This window comes from Zootoca vivipara, chromosome 5, assembly GCF_965207765.1.
Source record: "Zootoca vivipara chromosome 5, rZooViv2.hap1.1, whole genome shotgun sequence".
Lineage (NCBI taxonomy): Eukaryota > Metazoa > Chordata > Lepidosauria > Squamata > Lacertidae > Zootoca > Zootoca vivipara.
The window spans coordinates 23,463,148-23,479,051 of NC_142588.1; the positions used below are offsets into that span (position 1 = coordinate 23,463,148).

Genomic DNA, 15,904 nt, shown 5'->3' on the forward strand with positions numbered 1-15,904 from the left:
TATTTAATTATAAATAGAAGTCGATCTGTACTCCTCAAAATAAATTAAGTTTCTTAATGAGGTTTGGCATGGAAAGCCAATTGTAAGTATTGTGAAGAAAAAAGAACGTACCAATACCTTCGTAATTGAAGCATCATGATGAGAAACTCTTTGAAGTCCGAGCTTTGAAATCCGAGCCAGGGACTGTAAGAAATCTGCAGGTTTTTTCTCAGTCTTCTTCGGTCCAGTCTATGTCTGTTTATTGTCCAGATCTGATTATTTTATCAAACAGATATTTCCGGCTATGAGAGTGACTTTGGAGAGTGCCAGCCGTGTTGTGCTCTGAGGACCCAGTGTCCTGCCACTTGCACCTTGATGCAAGCTAACATTCTCGGACAATCTGCGGGTCTATGAGACAGTCCCCCCCCCATCCTGGGGAGTATGCCAGGGCTAATTACCCCCATATCAGCCCTGAATTACTGGCACGGCTGGCGTCCGATCGTATGGGAGTCAGCCATTTCCCACCGCCGGAAACAGGAAGTCCGCCACTGCCCTTTACAATCATACAGACGAGGGAATTCTGGCAGGTGTCAATTGACCCCTGTCCTTCTCTACTTCCCATCAGCTTATGTTATTTAGTTTTATTTTCTAAAAGCATACCCTGTCTTTCTTCCAAGGAGGCTCAAGACGGCGTACCTGGGTCTCTCTCTTCTGCTACCTGCATTTTATTTACATGATTGGCAAAATTGTGGATGCAATTGCCATAAAAAACAACAACCTGTCCCTTGGATGCAAAGGTACATTTAATGTCACATGTACTTTGGACTAGGGTCACAACAGTTGTACCAAGAAAAAGGGGGAAAGATAAATAAGAGTGATGCTTTTTTATCTATTGAATGTTTATCCTGTTCAGATGGCGCAAATCTGAGTTGGCAAACCTTGTCATTCTAGGTCTCCTGGGAATGCATGCCAAACAAACAACAAGACAAAACAACCATAATGTCCAATTAAAAACAAAATGGTAAATGAAAAAAAATATTTACCAAAATACAAATCCTAGTTTCTATATCTGTTGACGCACCATGGTTTACCATTCTTAACAGGAACAGAGTGTGGTAAAAATAATGGTAAAAAATGTGAGAGATTCAATACAGAGAATCTTAAAAAGAAATTGCCATACTGAGTCTCAGGTACCAAGAAGATCATTCCACATGCCCAAAAGGGCTTTGAGTTTGCATTTCCCAAATGGCAAACCACTTTTGAAACTGAAGGGTAGTTCAAAAGCAGTTTGAACAGGGGTTTGCTGTTCAAAGAAGAAGAAGAATCCCAGTGGACATGCCCAAACTCTAAAGTGGCTTCTTTGAATATAGTTGAATACAGTTGCATGTGCAACTGTACAAAGGGTTACTGCTAATATCTGCCATTTTCTGTTCCATATATATATGCAGATGCTCACATGCGAGTGGCATGCTCACATGTGAGTGCATTCAATGCCATCCCATACAAAAAGCAGGGCTATGAGTAGCAGTAACACGTGGAAGGGGTGGCAGGGAAGCATCTTGTCACACAAGCTTCTGCACAAATAAGCAATTTCATGTACAATGCACATCAGTGATCTGAGACAGCATTTATTAGGTCTATGTGTTCTAGATAGTGCAAATGGCCAGCCTGCACTTCTGAAAGAGGAAGAAAAACAGGCTTGCCTTTATAATTTTTAACAGGGGCTGGTGCACAGCTAAGCATGTGCTGTGCAATATGACCAGAGATATTCAAGGACTGCAACAGTTCTGTTAAGGGTGAAAGTTGCATTTCTATATTTTTGATTAAGCATTCTTAACTTTCAGTGCAAGTGCACAGCAAGATGGACACATCTGCAGGCCCTGACCAGTTTTGAAATGATCCATATTTTTTGTTATTATGTGGCCCGCTTCAAAAAAAGAAAAGAAAAAAAGAGAAAAGGCTAGGTTTGCAATTTACCGTGTTTCTCATATTATAAGACACGTCTTATATTTATTTTTTCCTCAAAAAAACACACTATGGCTTATTTTCAAGGGATGTCTTATTTTTTTCCCTCCTCCTCCTGCCGTGGCCGGCATTGCTGCTGCGCCTATCACTATGTCTTATTTTCGGGGTATGGCTTATATTCCTTGAATGCTTAAAAATCCTGCTATGGCTTATTTTATGGGTATGTCTTAAAATATGAGAAACAGGGTACCAACATTCTAAATCAGGGGTAGGTAACTAGTGTCTCACCTGTTGCTATCGGGCTCTAAATTGCATCAACCTCAGACAAGCACAGCCAACACATGGGGGTGATGTGAGTTGTAGTCCAATAATATCTGGAGGGCCACAGGTTTCCCTTCACTGTCTTAAATAATGATTTTCATTTGACAGGCACAGTCCATCATGAAAACGACGGCCCATTTTTATTCTGTATTATTATATACTTTATCTTATTCCGTAAGTTCATTATGCAGTTTCCCTTTTGAATATGTACTGCTGAATATGTATTATATTAATGCAATATTAAAATGTAATCTTCAAAATAAATAAATTCAAAATCGAAAAGTAAAAAGAAAAATGATGAGGTACGCCTCCAGGTTTTGCAAAGATACAATGCAACAAAAGGTGTGAGCAAGCCCTGGGACCATCCGCTTTCTGGTACCTAACCTGCCTCAATAAGCTTTTAAAATGTTAGCAACAAGAAGCTAAATGAAGAGCAGGTGCACAAATGCCTCTGGGAGGGATGTATTATGCATGAGGAATCAGCCACTTCGTCACATTTTAGTTTTCACCTGCTCTTGTGGTGTGCAGCTGTGCCGTGTTGGCAATGTCTGTGTGAGCACTGGGAGGATCTGGAGTTTTAATGCTTCTCATCTAGTTCTTGATGTGTGCCAGTTGCGATTATTCACCAGACTTTCCCCCTTTTCATTTTGGCCAACTTTCATGGGTCTTATGCCAAAAGGCATGCAAAGAGTATGCATTTTACCCATGGTGTTTACAGCCAGGCTGCAACACCTAGACCTCTCATATATTGAAGACTGGCCCCTACATAGAAGCCGAGCACTTCCGCAATCTTTTCCATTGCCTTGTAACTCCTTGTCCATTCTTCGCTGAGAGTCCTAGAAGACCTGCTCAGTGCTTCGGAGGCCTTTTCTCACCTGGCCTGGGAGGGATTGGACTGACTCCAACTACAAAATCAGAGGCTGCTGAACAGAATCTTGGGGTGATATTGTTTATGCAATTTGCAGGTGGGGAGGGGGGTTTGTTGCAAAAGGGGGGGTGAAAAAAAGAAGTGAGAAGAAGGGATGGAAATGGGGATGAAGATGAAAGTGGGGGTACAAAAGGGGCTGCTGAACAGGAGGGGGTGGCGGCTTCATATCTGGGAAGACAAAGAAAAGGATGCTTAGCGGTTGAAATGTGTGGGAGGGGGAGATGCAGGAGGTTACCCACAGGGTTGTCTGTGTGCAAGGGGCTTGTACAAAAGGAGGAGGAGGGGAAACATGGGCACGGGAGCAAATGTGAAAACAAGGATGCGAAGCGGAGCTGCAGAATAGAAGTGAAGTGGATTCAAAAATAGGTTTGGGAAGGTGAAAAGTGGGATTGGTGATGGTAAGGGGTGTATGTTAAAGTGGGGGGGGGGGTGTTGGTGAGCAGCACTGTAGAAACCCACTAGTGTATGTCCAAGCACAGATAAAACATGAAGATTACAACAAGCAATTCATAGCTCTGCTGAACAACAACCAAGCAGCTACAATGATAGATGCTGCTAAAGCGTGTTCTCTTTCATGGAGAGCACGTGTTGCGGTGGGGGCAAACAAGACATCCCTCAGTTGCTGGGCGGGTTAGTTTGGATGGCCACGAATCTTATTGGGCACCTCTTGGTTGTTGGGGAGAATTTGATGTTGCAATTTATGATTGACGGCCAAGGGGCTATTCCCTGTGTGCAGCGTTGAGCTGCCTCTTTTCGCTGCATGCATCGGATCACCCTTCCACCTTCCCTATATTTAGGGCTGGTCGCGTTGACCTTGCTATGCCTGTCATGGGGCCATCTGCTTTGGGGCAGGGGCCTGGTAGGAATTTTTTCATTTGACTGATTGGCCGGTGCCATTTGGTTTTTTGCCTACTGTGTAGCAAAATCGTCACAACTTGTAAGGTTGCGATTAGGCATTGGTTAAATTTGGTTGGTGGAGAGGGTATGGTTGGCTGTGCCTGCCCCTCCAATGTTCCTGCTGCAAGGGTATTCCATTAAAGGAATCCAGGGACTCGCCATGCTCTTGTCCAAACCCCTGTCAAAGGGCTAGGGCCATGCAAGAGCCCCTGGGAGCATTTGGGGAGAGGTGAGGGCCTGGCACCCAGCTCTATTCTCTCCCCAAAAATGTTTTCCCTTATTGACTTTCCCAGGCTTGCGGATGTCAGTTCTGCTCCTACCTCTAGGTGGGAACAGATAGTCATGAAGCAAGGCCTAAGCAACCACTCACATTCTGTAATCGATAAAGTTGTGGCCAAAGAATTATGCCAAAAAACCTTAAACAAAAATTCTGTGTGAATTGTATTTTATTTGAGGGTGGCTTAGGGACCTCGACACGCAACCTGAGATTCTACTGAAACTCCAATTCTTGCGATAAGCTCTTTAAATCATCGTCTATTTATAATTACTAACAAAATATCCACTGTTATGTTATTCATTGTATGTTCAGGGAAGGATGGTAAACTGGCAAGAGCCCTAGCAGGGCCAATCCAAGCCACCACCCCCCCCCCCATGCCTATATGGAAGGGAAGTGTGTGCTCCCCTCTCATTCCATGTCTAAAAGTTTATGAGACTGGTAGTTGAACTGACTTCAAGACTGGTGGTGGGTTTGTAATCTGCTCTTGGGAGCAGCAGACTAGTTTAGGTGGTGTTGAACTGGAACACAGAGCAATGTTCTCCAACAGCTTTCTGCCGCCACCCCCAGAATCCGCTGCCTGAAGCAGTGGCTTCACTTTGCCCAATGATAGGGTTGGCCTTGAGTCCTAGTGAGCTACAGTGATAACCAAAAGCCTATTTATTTACAACATCCAAATATTAAAAGCATGTTAGCTGATGAGATTTTGATTAATCATGATTACCTTCTCTCTTCCTCTCCCTCCCCATCACCCCCATTTGCATTTTGAACCAGTCGTCCTTGCCAACACCATCCCCAAAAGTCAAAAAGGAGAGTGCGCTTTTCAATCTTTCAGGCTCATGGTACCCGTTGGATTGTGCCCAGAGTAAAGGAGGTTTTTGAAAAGAAAGAAACGTCTAGAAATAAAGCATTTAAAAATAAAGTGGATTAAAAAACCACACCATTGTTTTGGTGCTCTGATCTCACTAGCTTCATAACATTGCAGAATAACATTAACTAATAACCATATAAATGTGCTGTTGTTTTGCATTTTTTTGTTAACAATGATATTGTGGGGGGGAATCTGCTTCTTTTGTGATTGTGTTTTATTTAGCCCATCATGTGGCTCTATGCTTCAAAAAAGCATCAGCAGCAATTGTATATAAAAAAAGTCATTGAACTGCGAAAGAATGGATAAAGCACAGAAAAAGGACGAGTCTACTAGGATAATGGATGTGAGCAAGCACGCCTAAGTCCTTTCCAGTTTTAATTTATTAGAATATATTGGTCGCCCAATGCTAAATAACATGAAGTCCTTGTTCATAACTATTGTGAAATGATTAAAACAAGTTGTGATTCAGCCTTCTTCTGACGCAGGGTCTTTTCAGGTAACACAATACAAGGGTTATTATTTCTTAAAATGAAGCTGTCCTATACAGATCAGACCACTGGTCCATCTAGTTCAGTTATTCTCCTAGTAGTTGTGCCGCCTGGAGCTGAATGGAATTATAGTCTGAAACATCTGGAGTCATCAGGTAGGGGAAGATGGTCTATTCCAGTGGCATATGCTCTAACACAGGCATCCCCAAACTTCGGCCCTCCAGATGTTTTGGACTACAGTTCCCATCTTCCCTGCCCACTGGTTCTGTTAGCTAGGGATCATGAGAGTTGTAGGCCGAAATATCTGGAGGGCCGCAGTTTGGGGATGCCTGCTCTAACAGGAAGTAGCCCTTTGATGTAAGAATTTGAGACCCGGGATGTAGTTTTTTTATTATAAAAAGTTTCAATATTAATTGCATTTAATCTCTGGCTAGAATGCATCCATGAATGATTCCTACATGCCTGCATTTTGTGACTTCTATGCCTCCCTCCTATGATGCACTCCACCTTTCCTATCTGACCCTGAAAATGGCACAAATGTCAGGATGTTTTCTTACGTCTGTTGTGAGTTAGCACCGGCATCTCCTTGAGAGGTTCCAGGGACAGATATGGGAAAGGAATGTCAGCAGCCCACAACTGTCCGGTGAGTTGTAAGCCGAGACCGCATGTTTTGGAACACCCCAAGGAAGTTGATACCAATGTGGGGTCATGTCTCTTTATATCCCTTGACCTACTGTAACCTTTACTGATGTATGTAGAAGAATGTTTGATGAATCTTTGTTTGCTGTTACTATATAAGCTTCATTCTGATCAGTCTCTGGGCAGTCTTTTCTAACTGTAGCTGCTGAGCAACTGGTTGGCAAGGATGTCCTATTGCAACAGTTAATAAACCAGGTCCCAAACTGGATCTGCTGGTGCTTGCTGCAATTCTATTGGATCCATGCTTTATTTGAAAGGTGTTTCCTCACCTGGGTAACAGGTGAGAACAGGTGGTGTAGAAGGCAAATTCTTATACCTTCTAAAGTCTCTTCCACCTCACATGCTTTTAACTGGAGGTGCTGGTGTTAAACTTGGGATCTTAACGCATTCAAACCCTGAAAATGAACTATGGCCAGAAAACTAAAGCCATCACATCATTTGAAGCTTCTACATCCTCCACACACAATGATGAAACCAGTCCCAGTTGCATATTTTTATTTGTGGTGAGTGGGAGTGCTTAGATAAGATGCTCTCAGTGGGCCCCCCTTCACCCTGCCATTGTTGCTGTTCCCATTCATTTGCCTCTCTCTGTGTGTGTCCAACTGGTACCACCTCTCTTGGAAAGAGAGAGGACAAGGCATGAAGCATTTATTGCTCCCCTGGAGAGGGTGAGTTAACAGGAAGCAGTGGTCGGGAGGCCCTGGAGATTGGCAGTGGGCCCCCTGCTGGATTGTGGGTCTTGGCAATCTCTGATGCCAGCCTAGTCCTGGAACATACCAGGTCTATCTAGCACTGTGCAATTGAACAATAGCTCTCCATCTTTTCAAATAGGGGTCTTTCCCAGTCCTACCTGGAGATGCCAAGAATTGAACCCAGTACCTCTGTGTGGAAAGCATTTGCTCTATGGCAACTCCTTTAAATTCAGGAGCACAGCATGCAAAAATCTTGCACTTTTCGATTTTCAGTCTAATGCTCTCTCAACTGGGCTACTTTAGCTTCGTTATTTTGCTGCTGAAATGGATAATGTATTTTTCAACTGAGACATGCAAATTCATCACCATAACAACAACAGCACACAAAGAGAGAGTGAAACCAATGGGGAAAGACATCCAGTGTGCTTCATATTTATAAATTTATCTCTCTTGTATGTTTCCTTTCAGATTGCTAGGCACCTAAACCATTGTCAACTGAGTCTAGATCTCAATGCACTATCAACTTTGTGGAATTCAGAGATCTCATTCTGAAGGATCTGATTATGTCATCGCTATATAGTTAATTCTATCTCTGGCATAGACCCGTCATTCTGGAACTATGTCTCTAACATTCTGCAAAGCCATTTGTGACAGAAACACATTGAAGGAAATTTAGCAAACCTCTCCAGGTTATAGCCCGAAACATTCCGTTCTTGTAGTGCATGGGATCATCTCAATAACTTTTAAAGTGCAGTCTTCTATCAGCAAGCTGTCAATTGTCTGAGTTAGGCAGACAAAACTCTGCAAAGAACCAGAGGGCCTTGAACTGGGGACTCTGGAAGCAGAACCCACTATACCAAGCAAGATGCTGTTCTAACCTTCATGGTGGCAAACAGACATGACCGACTACATCAGAAGTGACAGAATTCAGGCTTAACAGTTCCACATGGTTTAGCAGAACCCCAAGATCTATCAACCAGAGCCAAATACATACAGTAAGATTTAAAGACTGGGCTGACTCTGAACACATTCTGAGTCTAGGATTTTGTTTTGGGAACCAGAAATGAACTGAAGTCCATTCCTGGTTACTCTGGGAGATATCTTTGCTTCAGCAGGTAGGGGGGAAAGACACCTGCTTTTTGTGTTGTTGACTGGTTCAACAACTTGGATTTTAAAAACCACACGCTTTATTGTAAATCACCCAGAAACATACCAGCAGACCCTAGTTTACCTTCCACCAACCCCTGGACTGTGTGACTGCAAAATATTAAAGCCATAAGTAAGCTGAATTACAATATCCTTTTCAACTGTCATCATATCGAAGACTCAAGTAACAAGAGCTGACAGGTTTGAGGGGTATCACGGTGGAAGAGAAACACTTCGGAATAAGTGGTATCTCAAGAAAAGTTGCAATATGCTTCCCAAGCTTACCATCTCTTCCAAACAAGTTTTCCACACTTGCACTAGCAGTGACCCCGATACAGATGTAAATTATGTTCAACAATACAACTGTAGCCCTTTACAGCTCTTTGAGATGGTTATGGATTTTCAAGACCAATTCTTTTTTACCGCCTTAACAGCACCAGATGCAGTGTTTGACTTTAAAACGCTTAATCCAAGCCCATGCAGGGGCTTAACTGGTTCTTTATTATCACCAGCAGCAGCCTAGGAAGATAGGCAACATTGTTTTCGAAATCTTAAAAACAGGTGTACTTTTCAAGAAGGCGCGTAACCAAGCAGTTTAAGCAGCTGAAAGCATGCCATAGCATCCTTATGAAGTAAAAGTGCTTCATTGTAGAAAAGAAGCAGTAAGATTTCCTGCAAGAAAATAGCAAAATAAAGGAATATTTAAATAAATACCTTTCTGCACTTTGTGAAGATGATGGAACTATCACACATAGTTCAAATTTCTCCTCTATCCAGGCCATTTCATAAAGTCCAAGCTGACCCTGCTGACCACATGGCTTCCACATCACCACCCCAAGTTGCAGCACTCAAGCAAAGCACCTTAAACAGCCTTCAGGGTGCAGCAAGCAGAAAGGAGAGCTACTAGTTTCACCCCTTTTAAAACCGAAAGCATCCTACTTCTGTTAACAGGATCTGCCTCTAGAGCCCAAGGCCACAGTTAAAGCTTTGCATGGAAGCCAAATAGCTGCACCTTCCCTAAGTCACATTTAAATTCAGGATCCTAGGTGTGAAAAGCAGGCCAAACAGACAGAACACCCACATTTACTCTGTGTGGCAGTCGAGATCCAGACACACATCCATTAGGAATTCACTTCTGGCTCACAAATGGCCGTACTCGTGTCAAGCCAAACAGGATCATCATAGGAATGGACATTTCCACCTGCATCGCAGTGGGCATGAAAATGTGCACTCTATATATCACAACATGCAGTGCAATTAAGACGCACGTCTACATGGACTGCTACGTCCAGACTACATGTGTATTTCCCAAATCGTCAAGGTCATCTGTGTGCAGGAGCTGCTTCCATCTGCATATGTCTCTTGCTTAATGAGGGTGGTTGCTTTTATTTCTCTGTTATTTGTTATTATTCCATGGTGACAGTACTGGTTTACATGCTCTCCCATAATCTGGTCCCTATCACTTATTTCAAGTACGCCACACAAAGAACTACATATAGCAGAAGAACTTGCCACCTTGCCCTCTAGCCCAGGCATAGGCAAACTCCGACCCTCCAGATGTTTGGGATTACAATTCCTACTATCCCTAGCTAACAGGACCAGTGGTCAGGGATGATGGGAATTGTAGTTCCAAACATCTGGAGGGCCGAAGTTTGCCTATGCCTGCTCTACCCCTTGTTACCTCAAAGCACTCATAGTCCTTCTATGTCATCAGATGCCATTGGAACACAGTAAAACAAGTACTATCAGCTACCTCAATGGGAATGCTGTTTGGAGGATACACTGTTGTGTTCTAGTTGGGCACAGGCCAAAGCTACCTTAGGAATCTCACCAGCAGAGTTGACCTTGGCGAGAATTCTTCCCTGCTCAGCTTCTCAGATCTCTTGCTTCAACCTTCTGTGCAACTGTGCCAAAAGCAAAGTCCAAAGTTATCAGCCAGCACCACCTTAGTGCACATAATAGCACACTCACATCACTCCATGCCTCGGGGTGCGGTTCCGCCTCTGGTCTACTGAGCTGGAGAGCAGACAGGAGTGTAGCATGCAACAGGTAGGTGGGAGAGTGGGCCTTACCACTGGCCAGGCAACCAGGACTGTCATATTCCTTGCCAAGAGCATCATAAACCTTGCTGCCTGTGCCACCTAGAGCACCGACCTCATCTGTGTCCTCATTGGCCTTCATCTTTCATCAATGAGAAGCCTGAAAGTTCAGCTGAGCACTGTGGCCCCTACCATGCTTTTGTACAATGGAACTACTGTGTGCAATGAAAAATGGCATTGTCCACAGTACCCAATGTGCCCGCCATTTTGCATTCTGCTGCCCATGCACAGGGCGAATGCTGTGAGTGAATGACAGCAATCACGACAGCAGCTGCCACTGTTGTGACAGATGTCTTGTCAAGACAAATAGGTGGCCAGGGAGAGCCTGGGTGGATTCAGCCTAGTCTTGGCAAGCGGTGAGCTCAGGCTTTGGCCCCAGTGTCCAAAAGCCCTCTAGTCTACGGACCTAAAAGGCAACAGTAGCGCACACTTCCTACAATTCACCCCATGTTTGTTGTAACAATATTCTACTTCATTAACAAAATATTACACATCTACTTGGGAGGCACAAAGACAGAATTTGTATCATAGTTATCGCTGGTGCAGATGGCAAAAGAATTAATTGGCTCATATGCCAAATGCTTACGTTTTACATAGTATCAACACAACATGCAACAGAGGACAAGAGGGGACCAATTAGTACCATTGCCTTAAGCACAGAATGAAAAGTTCAGATTTGGGGACTTCATCGTCTTTAAAAAGTGCTGTTTCTGTGCATCATCTTGGAGGGGGGAAGAATATCCCATACATGATGTGTGGAAAGAGGAGGAAAGCACCAGCATGACAGGGGACACTCGCCAATCACCAGAAAAGCTGATATAGCTCTGCCCCACACTCTGCCCCACTAAAAACACAGAGTAACCCACACTTCTAAGTACTGACATGGTGCTACAGATGGGAGGTGGTATAGCACTGGCAGGACGTTACTGATTTGAAGGCTTTTACTAGGCTCTTCAGCCCAAAGAAATGGCTCCTAGAGCAGCTTAGAAAGATCAATAATAAGACAGCCCTTGCCCCTCTGGCTAACTATCAAAAAGACAAGACAGAAAAAGAAAATGAATGGTGAGGGAGGAAGAATAATAATAAAGCAAGCTCAGGTACTGGTTCTTAGCTACAGAGCTCTTGTTGCAACCAGTTGGCATGCAAACAGTTCAAGGATAGGAGGAGCCAGGTGTTGCTGGTCTCCCAGATATAAATATGCATTGTGGAGTTGGATGGGGAGGCATGTGTTGGATGCACTCCTGAAGCAAGGTTTCAAAGGAAGGACCACTGGACAGGGTGCCCAGAAATTCCCAGGATCCTCACAGTAAAGCAACTAGCCCGACCCTGGAATTACTCCAAGAGCAGCTAGTTTCAATATCTGCACCTTTTCCTTCTCATGGCCAAAAGCGAATGACCAATGACCCCAAGCAAAACTTTTAGGGGGTATTTCCCCCCACAGAGCACATCCAGGAGGCACTTGACAGTTGTCTCCCTGGGAATGAAAGGCCAATTCCACACATTATACAGGGACAAACCCAGGTTTTCAGTTAAGCACACAGCTGCAGCCAACCTTAACTTTCTCATGAGCATCCTTATACAACGCTTGCATTTGCAAATGCATGTTTGCTGTATTCACAGTTTAAAACACGGTTCACCAAAAACTGTAATGTGTAAAATGGTCTGCGTGAGATGAATTCAGGGACAAGAGGTTCAAAATCAACGCTCTTCTCTTTTTATAGGAGATAAATCCCACCCGCTATGGACACCAGCCCACATATAACGCAGCAGAACCCTAATTACTACTACTTCTTTTTAGAATCCATACAGTGTGGGTGTAAGAAAGAGTGGAATTAAGTTGTTTTTTAAAAATAGCATGTTTAAATATCCAAGCAAGCAAGCAAGCATGGACCACCCAGAAGCTGGTTTCAAATTATTTTCACACGATGAGGAACAGAATCTAAAGCCAGAATTATATTAATAAGCTCCCACTGTCATTAATGGCAGGGAAGTACCAGAGGCTAAAAATGCAGGTCAACACTTTAAGAAAGATGTACAAAATAAGGGACAGCAAGGATGTGTTTTCCCCTTTGCTCCACCAAATCTGGCAATAACTAGTAAATAAGTCCCCAGATGCACTGCTGGCAGTCGGCCAGTAAGGGCATCTGCTGTGTTTATGAGGTTTGCATTTGACATATCTCTCAGCCAAATATAGAATTATTCACTTCAGTGATATCACAGGCTGTTCCGCAGAAAAAGAAGGAACATCCCACTAGTACATTGTGTCTCATACATTATGTCATACTTGGTGTGCCTGTCCAAAGAAAAGATATGCGAGAACAGTATAAGGTTGTGCCTAAAATATAAAATATTGGAGCAAATGTACAAAAATGTATATACTGCTTTCTCCTCAAAACCCATATTTCCTGCAATGGCTCTGGCTCAACTTGTTAGACCTCCTATCACCCCCAGCTAAAGGGAAGCCCAGGTATACGGGATTGCCTTTGTTCACATCCATATCTTGTCACTTCACCTTCCTCTCCCAATTGTCAAAATTGAGATAGGGTCAAAACATTACTTTTTTTTGTCTCTCTGCCATTCACAAACTCATAGCCATATGATGCATTGCCATAATGTCATTTGTGTATATGTACGCACAGAGAGGGAAAGGGAGCGCCATCAATATATGGTACTTGCAAAGTGTTCAGGTCCCTGCCGCAAGGACCCTGCATTCTGAAATTTGCCATAAATTTGGAGAAAGGGGATGGTGAGAGATGCGAGGAAAGGGGGGAAAATGTACAAGGGAATAACAAACCTATAGAATCAGCTAAATAGCAGGGATACCTCCAAATATCACTGCTCAAAAAACCTTAAGCAGAAAAGAAGAAGCCAACACCATTCCACATCAGAACTTAATATAATGCAAAATAATATTTTCTGTTTCAAACAAACCTTCATGCACAAAGACTAATAAGAATTTACATTCAATGCAGTCCCCTGATATAGCACCATTTTAGAATATACATGATGATTTTATTCTATTGCTATTTTGAGTTATTTTACTTTAAATGTATTTTATTATTTTGTGCTTGCGAGAGACCCAGAGAACCATGCACAAACCCCTTGCTTCAGTTATGCAAATTGATGGGATTCCCTGACCCAGATTCTAGCCTTCTCCACCAAGTCCTTTAAATTAAACAGAAAAACCGGCTACAAATTAATTCTACTGTGCTATTTTCTTAACGCATAACATTACATGCATGTTTTTAAAAAATTGTTTGGGACCAATGGTTCATTTTGGTTCAATGTATGCAATGAATGGCTCTCTGGATCCCCCTCTTTCACATCAATCTGAAGCCAGGATATGTCCACTTGCCTTGAGACAGTGGTTTAGAATGTGGTTAATAATGAATAATTAATAACAGTAGTAGTAGTTGTAGTAGTACCGTAGTATAAGGTAAAGGTAAAGGGTCCCCTGACCATTAGGTCCAGTCGTGAGCGACTCTGGGGTTGCGCGCTCATCTCGCATTATTGGCCGAGGGAGCCGGCGTATAGCTTCCAGGTCATGTGGCCAGCATGACAAAGCCACTTCTGGCAAACAAGAGCAGCACATAGAAACGCCGTTTACCTTCCCGCTGTAGCGGTTCCTATTTATCTACTTGCATTTTGACATGCTTTCAAACTGCTAGGTTGGCAGGAGCTGGGACCAAGCAACGGGAGCTCACCCCGTCACAGGGATTCGAACCGCCGACCTTCTGGTCAGCAAGCCCTAGGCTCAGTGGTTTAACCACAGCGCCACCTGGGTCCCAAGTACCGTAGTATAAAAGCCATTAAAAGCAATGCAGATAATACAGTATTGCAATGGACATTATACGCCACCATTCATTGCTATAAAATGTTGCACACTATGACATAAACTCCAAGCACATGCTTAGTGAAAGGCTCAAATCAAACCCATACAAAACAGCCTCCTGAAGATTCAGCACAATAGAAAAACTGGGGGGTTTATGTCTCTCCCTATTTCCTCATCCATTTCAATGAAAAAACGATAGCCTTTGCTTAAGAAACAACTACAGCTTACACACACAATGCCAATGAACTTCAGTGTGAATAGCACAGGTGTGCAGAACAGAACTGGGCCTTTTTTGTGTACTACCAAGTACCAGAGCCTCCACTTGATGACAATCTCTCCAATCGCACTACCTCACCATCAGCTGGAAACTAATACTGAATCTATTGTGTATTGTTTAATGATTGGAGAAATCCCTACCCACAGCCCAAAACACACAGACCATGATTTATGGGTGAAACCCTGAAACAATAAAGTAATCACACTGAGGCGATAAAAGACAAAACAAAAATATGTATCCCCCCCCCCCAGCCCAAGGTGTTGATTTCTGAAAGAAGAAACAAGGCATGGGAGGTGAAATCTTGGGTACATCACAGCCAATTCCCATGCATTTAAATTTCCACTTGTAGAGCATCTATAATTAAGATTGACATTTACCTGAAACTGAAAGAATGATCTGCTGTGCTTTCTGCTTTGAATATCCGAAGAACACATATGGCTTTCACTGGCCCTCTGCCCATGCTAAACCTGCAAATGCAATTTGTAGTTGCCCAGTAAAGCCATGCCCACCTTGCTTAGATTTAAAACCTGTTCAGCCTCCTGTCAAATCACGTGCACCAAAGCACTGCTTCTTTGGCACCAGGGCAACCCAAATATCAATGAACAGTAGATGGCTATATTTTGTAGAAAATAAATAAATAAATAAATAAATAATATATTTTGTATGTATGTGAGAGTTTCTATTGTTGGTGACCCCTGAAATTCCCATGCATGTGGCTGAACTCCTTAGAGGTAGAGTCCCATATAATGTTAGTAATTAAACAAACAAATCCCTTTTTTAAAAAGTACATCCGTTAAAAAGGTAGCTTGAATTTTAACTTGAAACTGCTAATTTCAACTCAAGGCTCAGATAATTTGGGCAAAAAGGGAAAATCCAAAAAGGAATCAATCCACTATCCAGTATGTGTTTTATCAACCAATAAAGTGGCTGTATCCAACAAATTTGTATCATAACCACAAGGAATTCCACTTGTGCAGTGGAACTTCCCCTCCCTCTTTTCTCCCCACCCGTTCAGGGTTTTCTCTAAACCCTCTAGAGCAGATTGGGGAAGTGTAGGTGACACGTGGGGTGGGGAGAGGAGGTTCCATTGGGCAAGTGGGACACCTTATGAGACAACTTTGTCGGATACACGCCACTATCTCAACATTAAAATCTGATTCGATTCTCTATCAAATGCAACATATTGCAGTTGGTGAAATTCTCCAAACCGATGCACTTGTTTTTCTTTAAGGCTAAGTATTTATCGACTAGAGGGAGATTGCTCCATCTTTTAAGCTTAAAGGCCTACTTGCAAGGCTTGGCTCCAGCCTAGCTGTCAATCTGCCACTTTGGATTCTGGGATGTTAAAGTGACCATAAATCATCCTTATAGGTCATGTTGCACAGATGGCTAGAGGTTGAACAGCAACTGAACCCAAAACGTATGTTGAGTTCAGT

The 15,904-nt window shown here is 43.0% G+C and overlaps 1 protein-coding gene across 11 annotated transcripts in view; it reads right to left on the bottom strand.

Annotated features, from left to right (window-relative positions):
* Nucleotides 1-15,904, bottom strand: part of ANK3 (ankyrin 3) — a 338,144-nt gene that overhangs the window by 166,267 nt on the left and 155,973 nt on the right. The window lies entirely within an intron of this gene.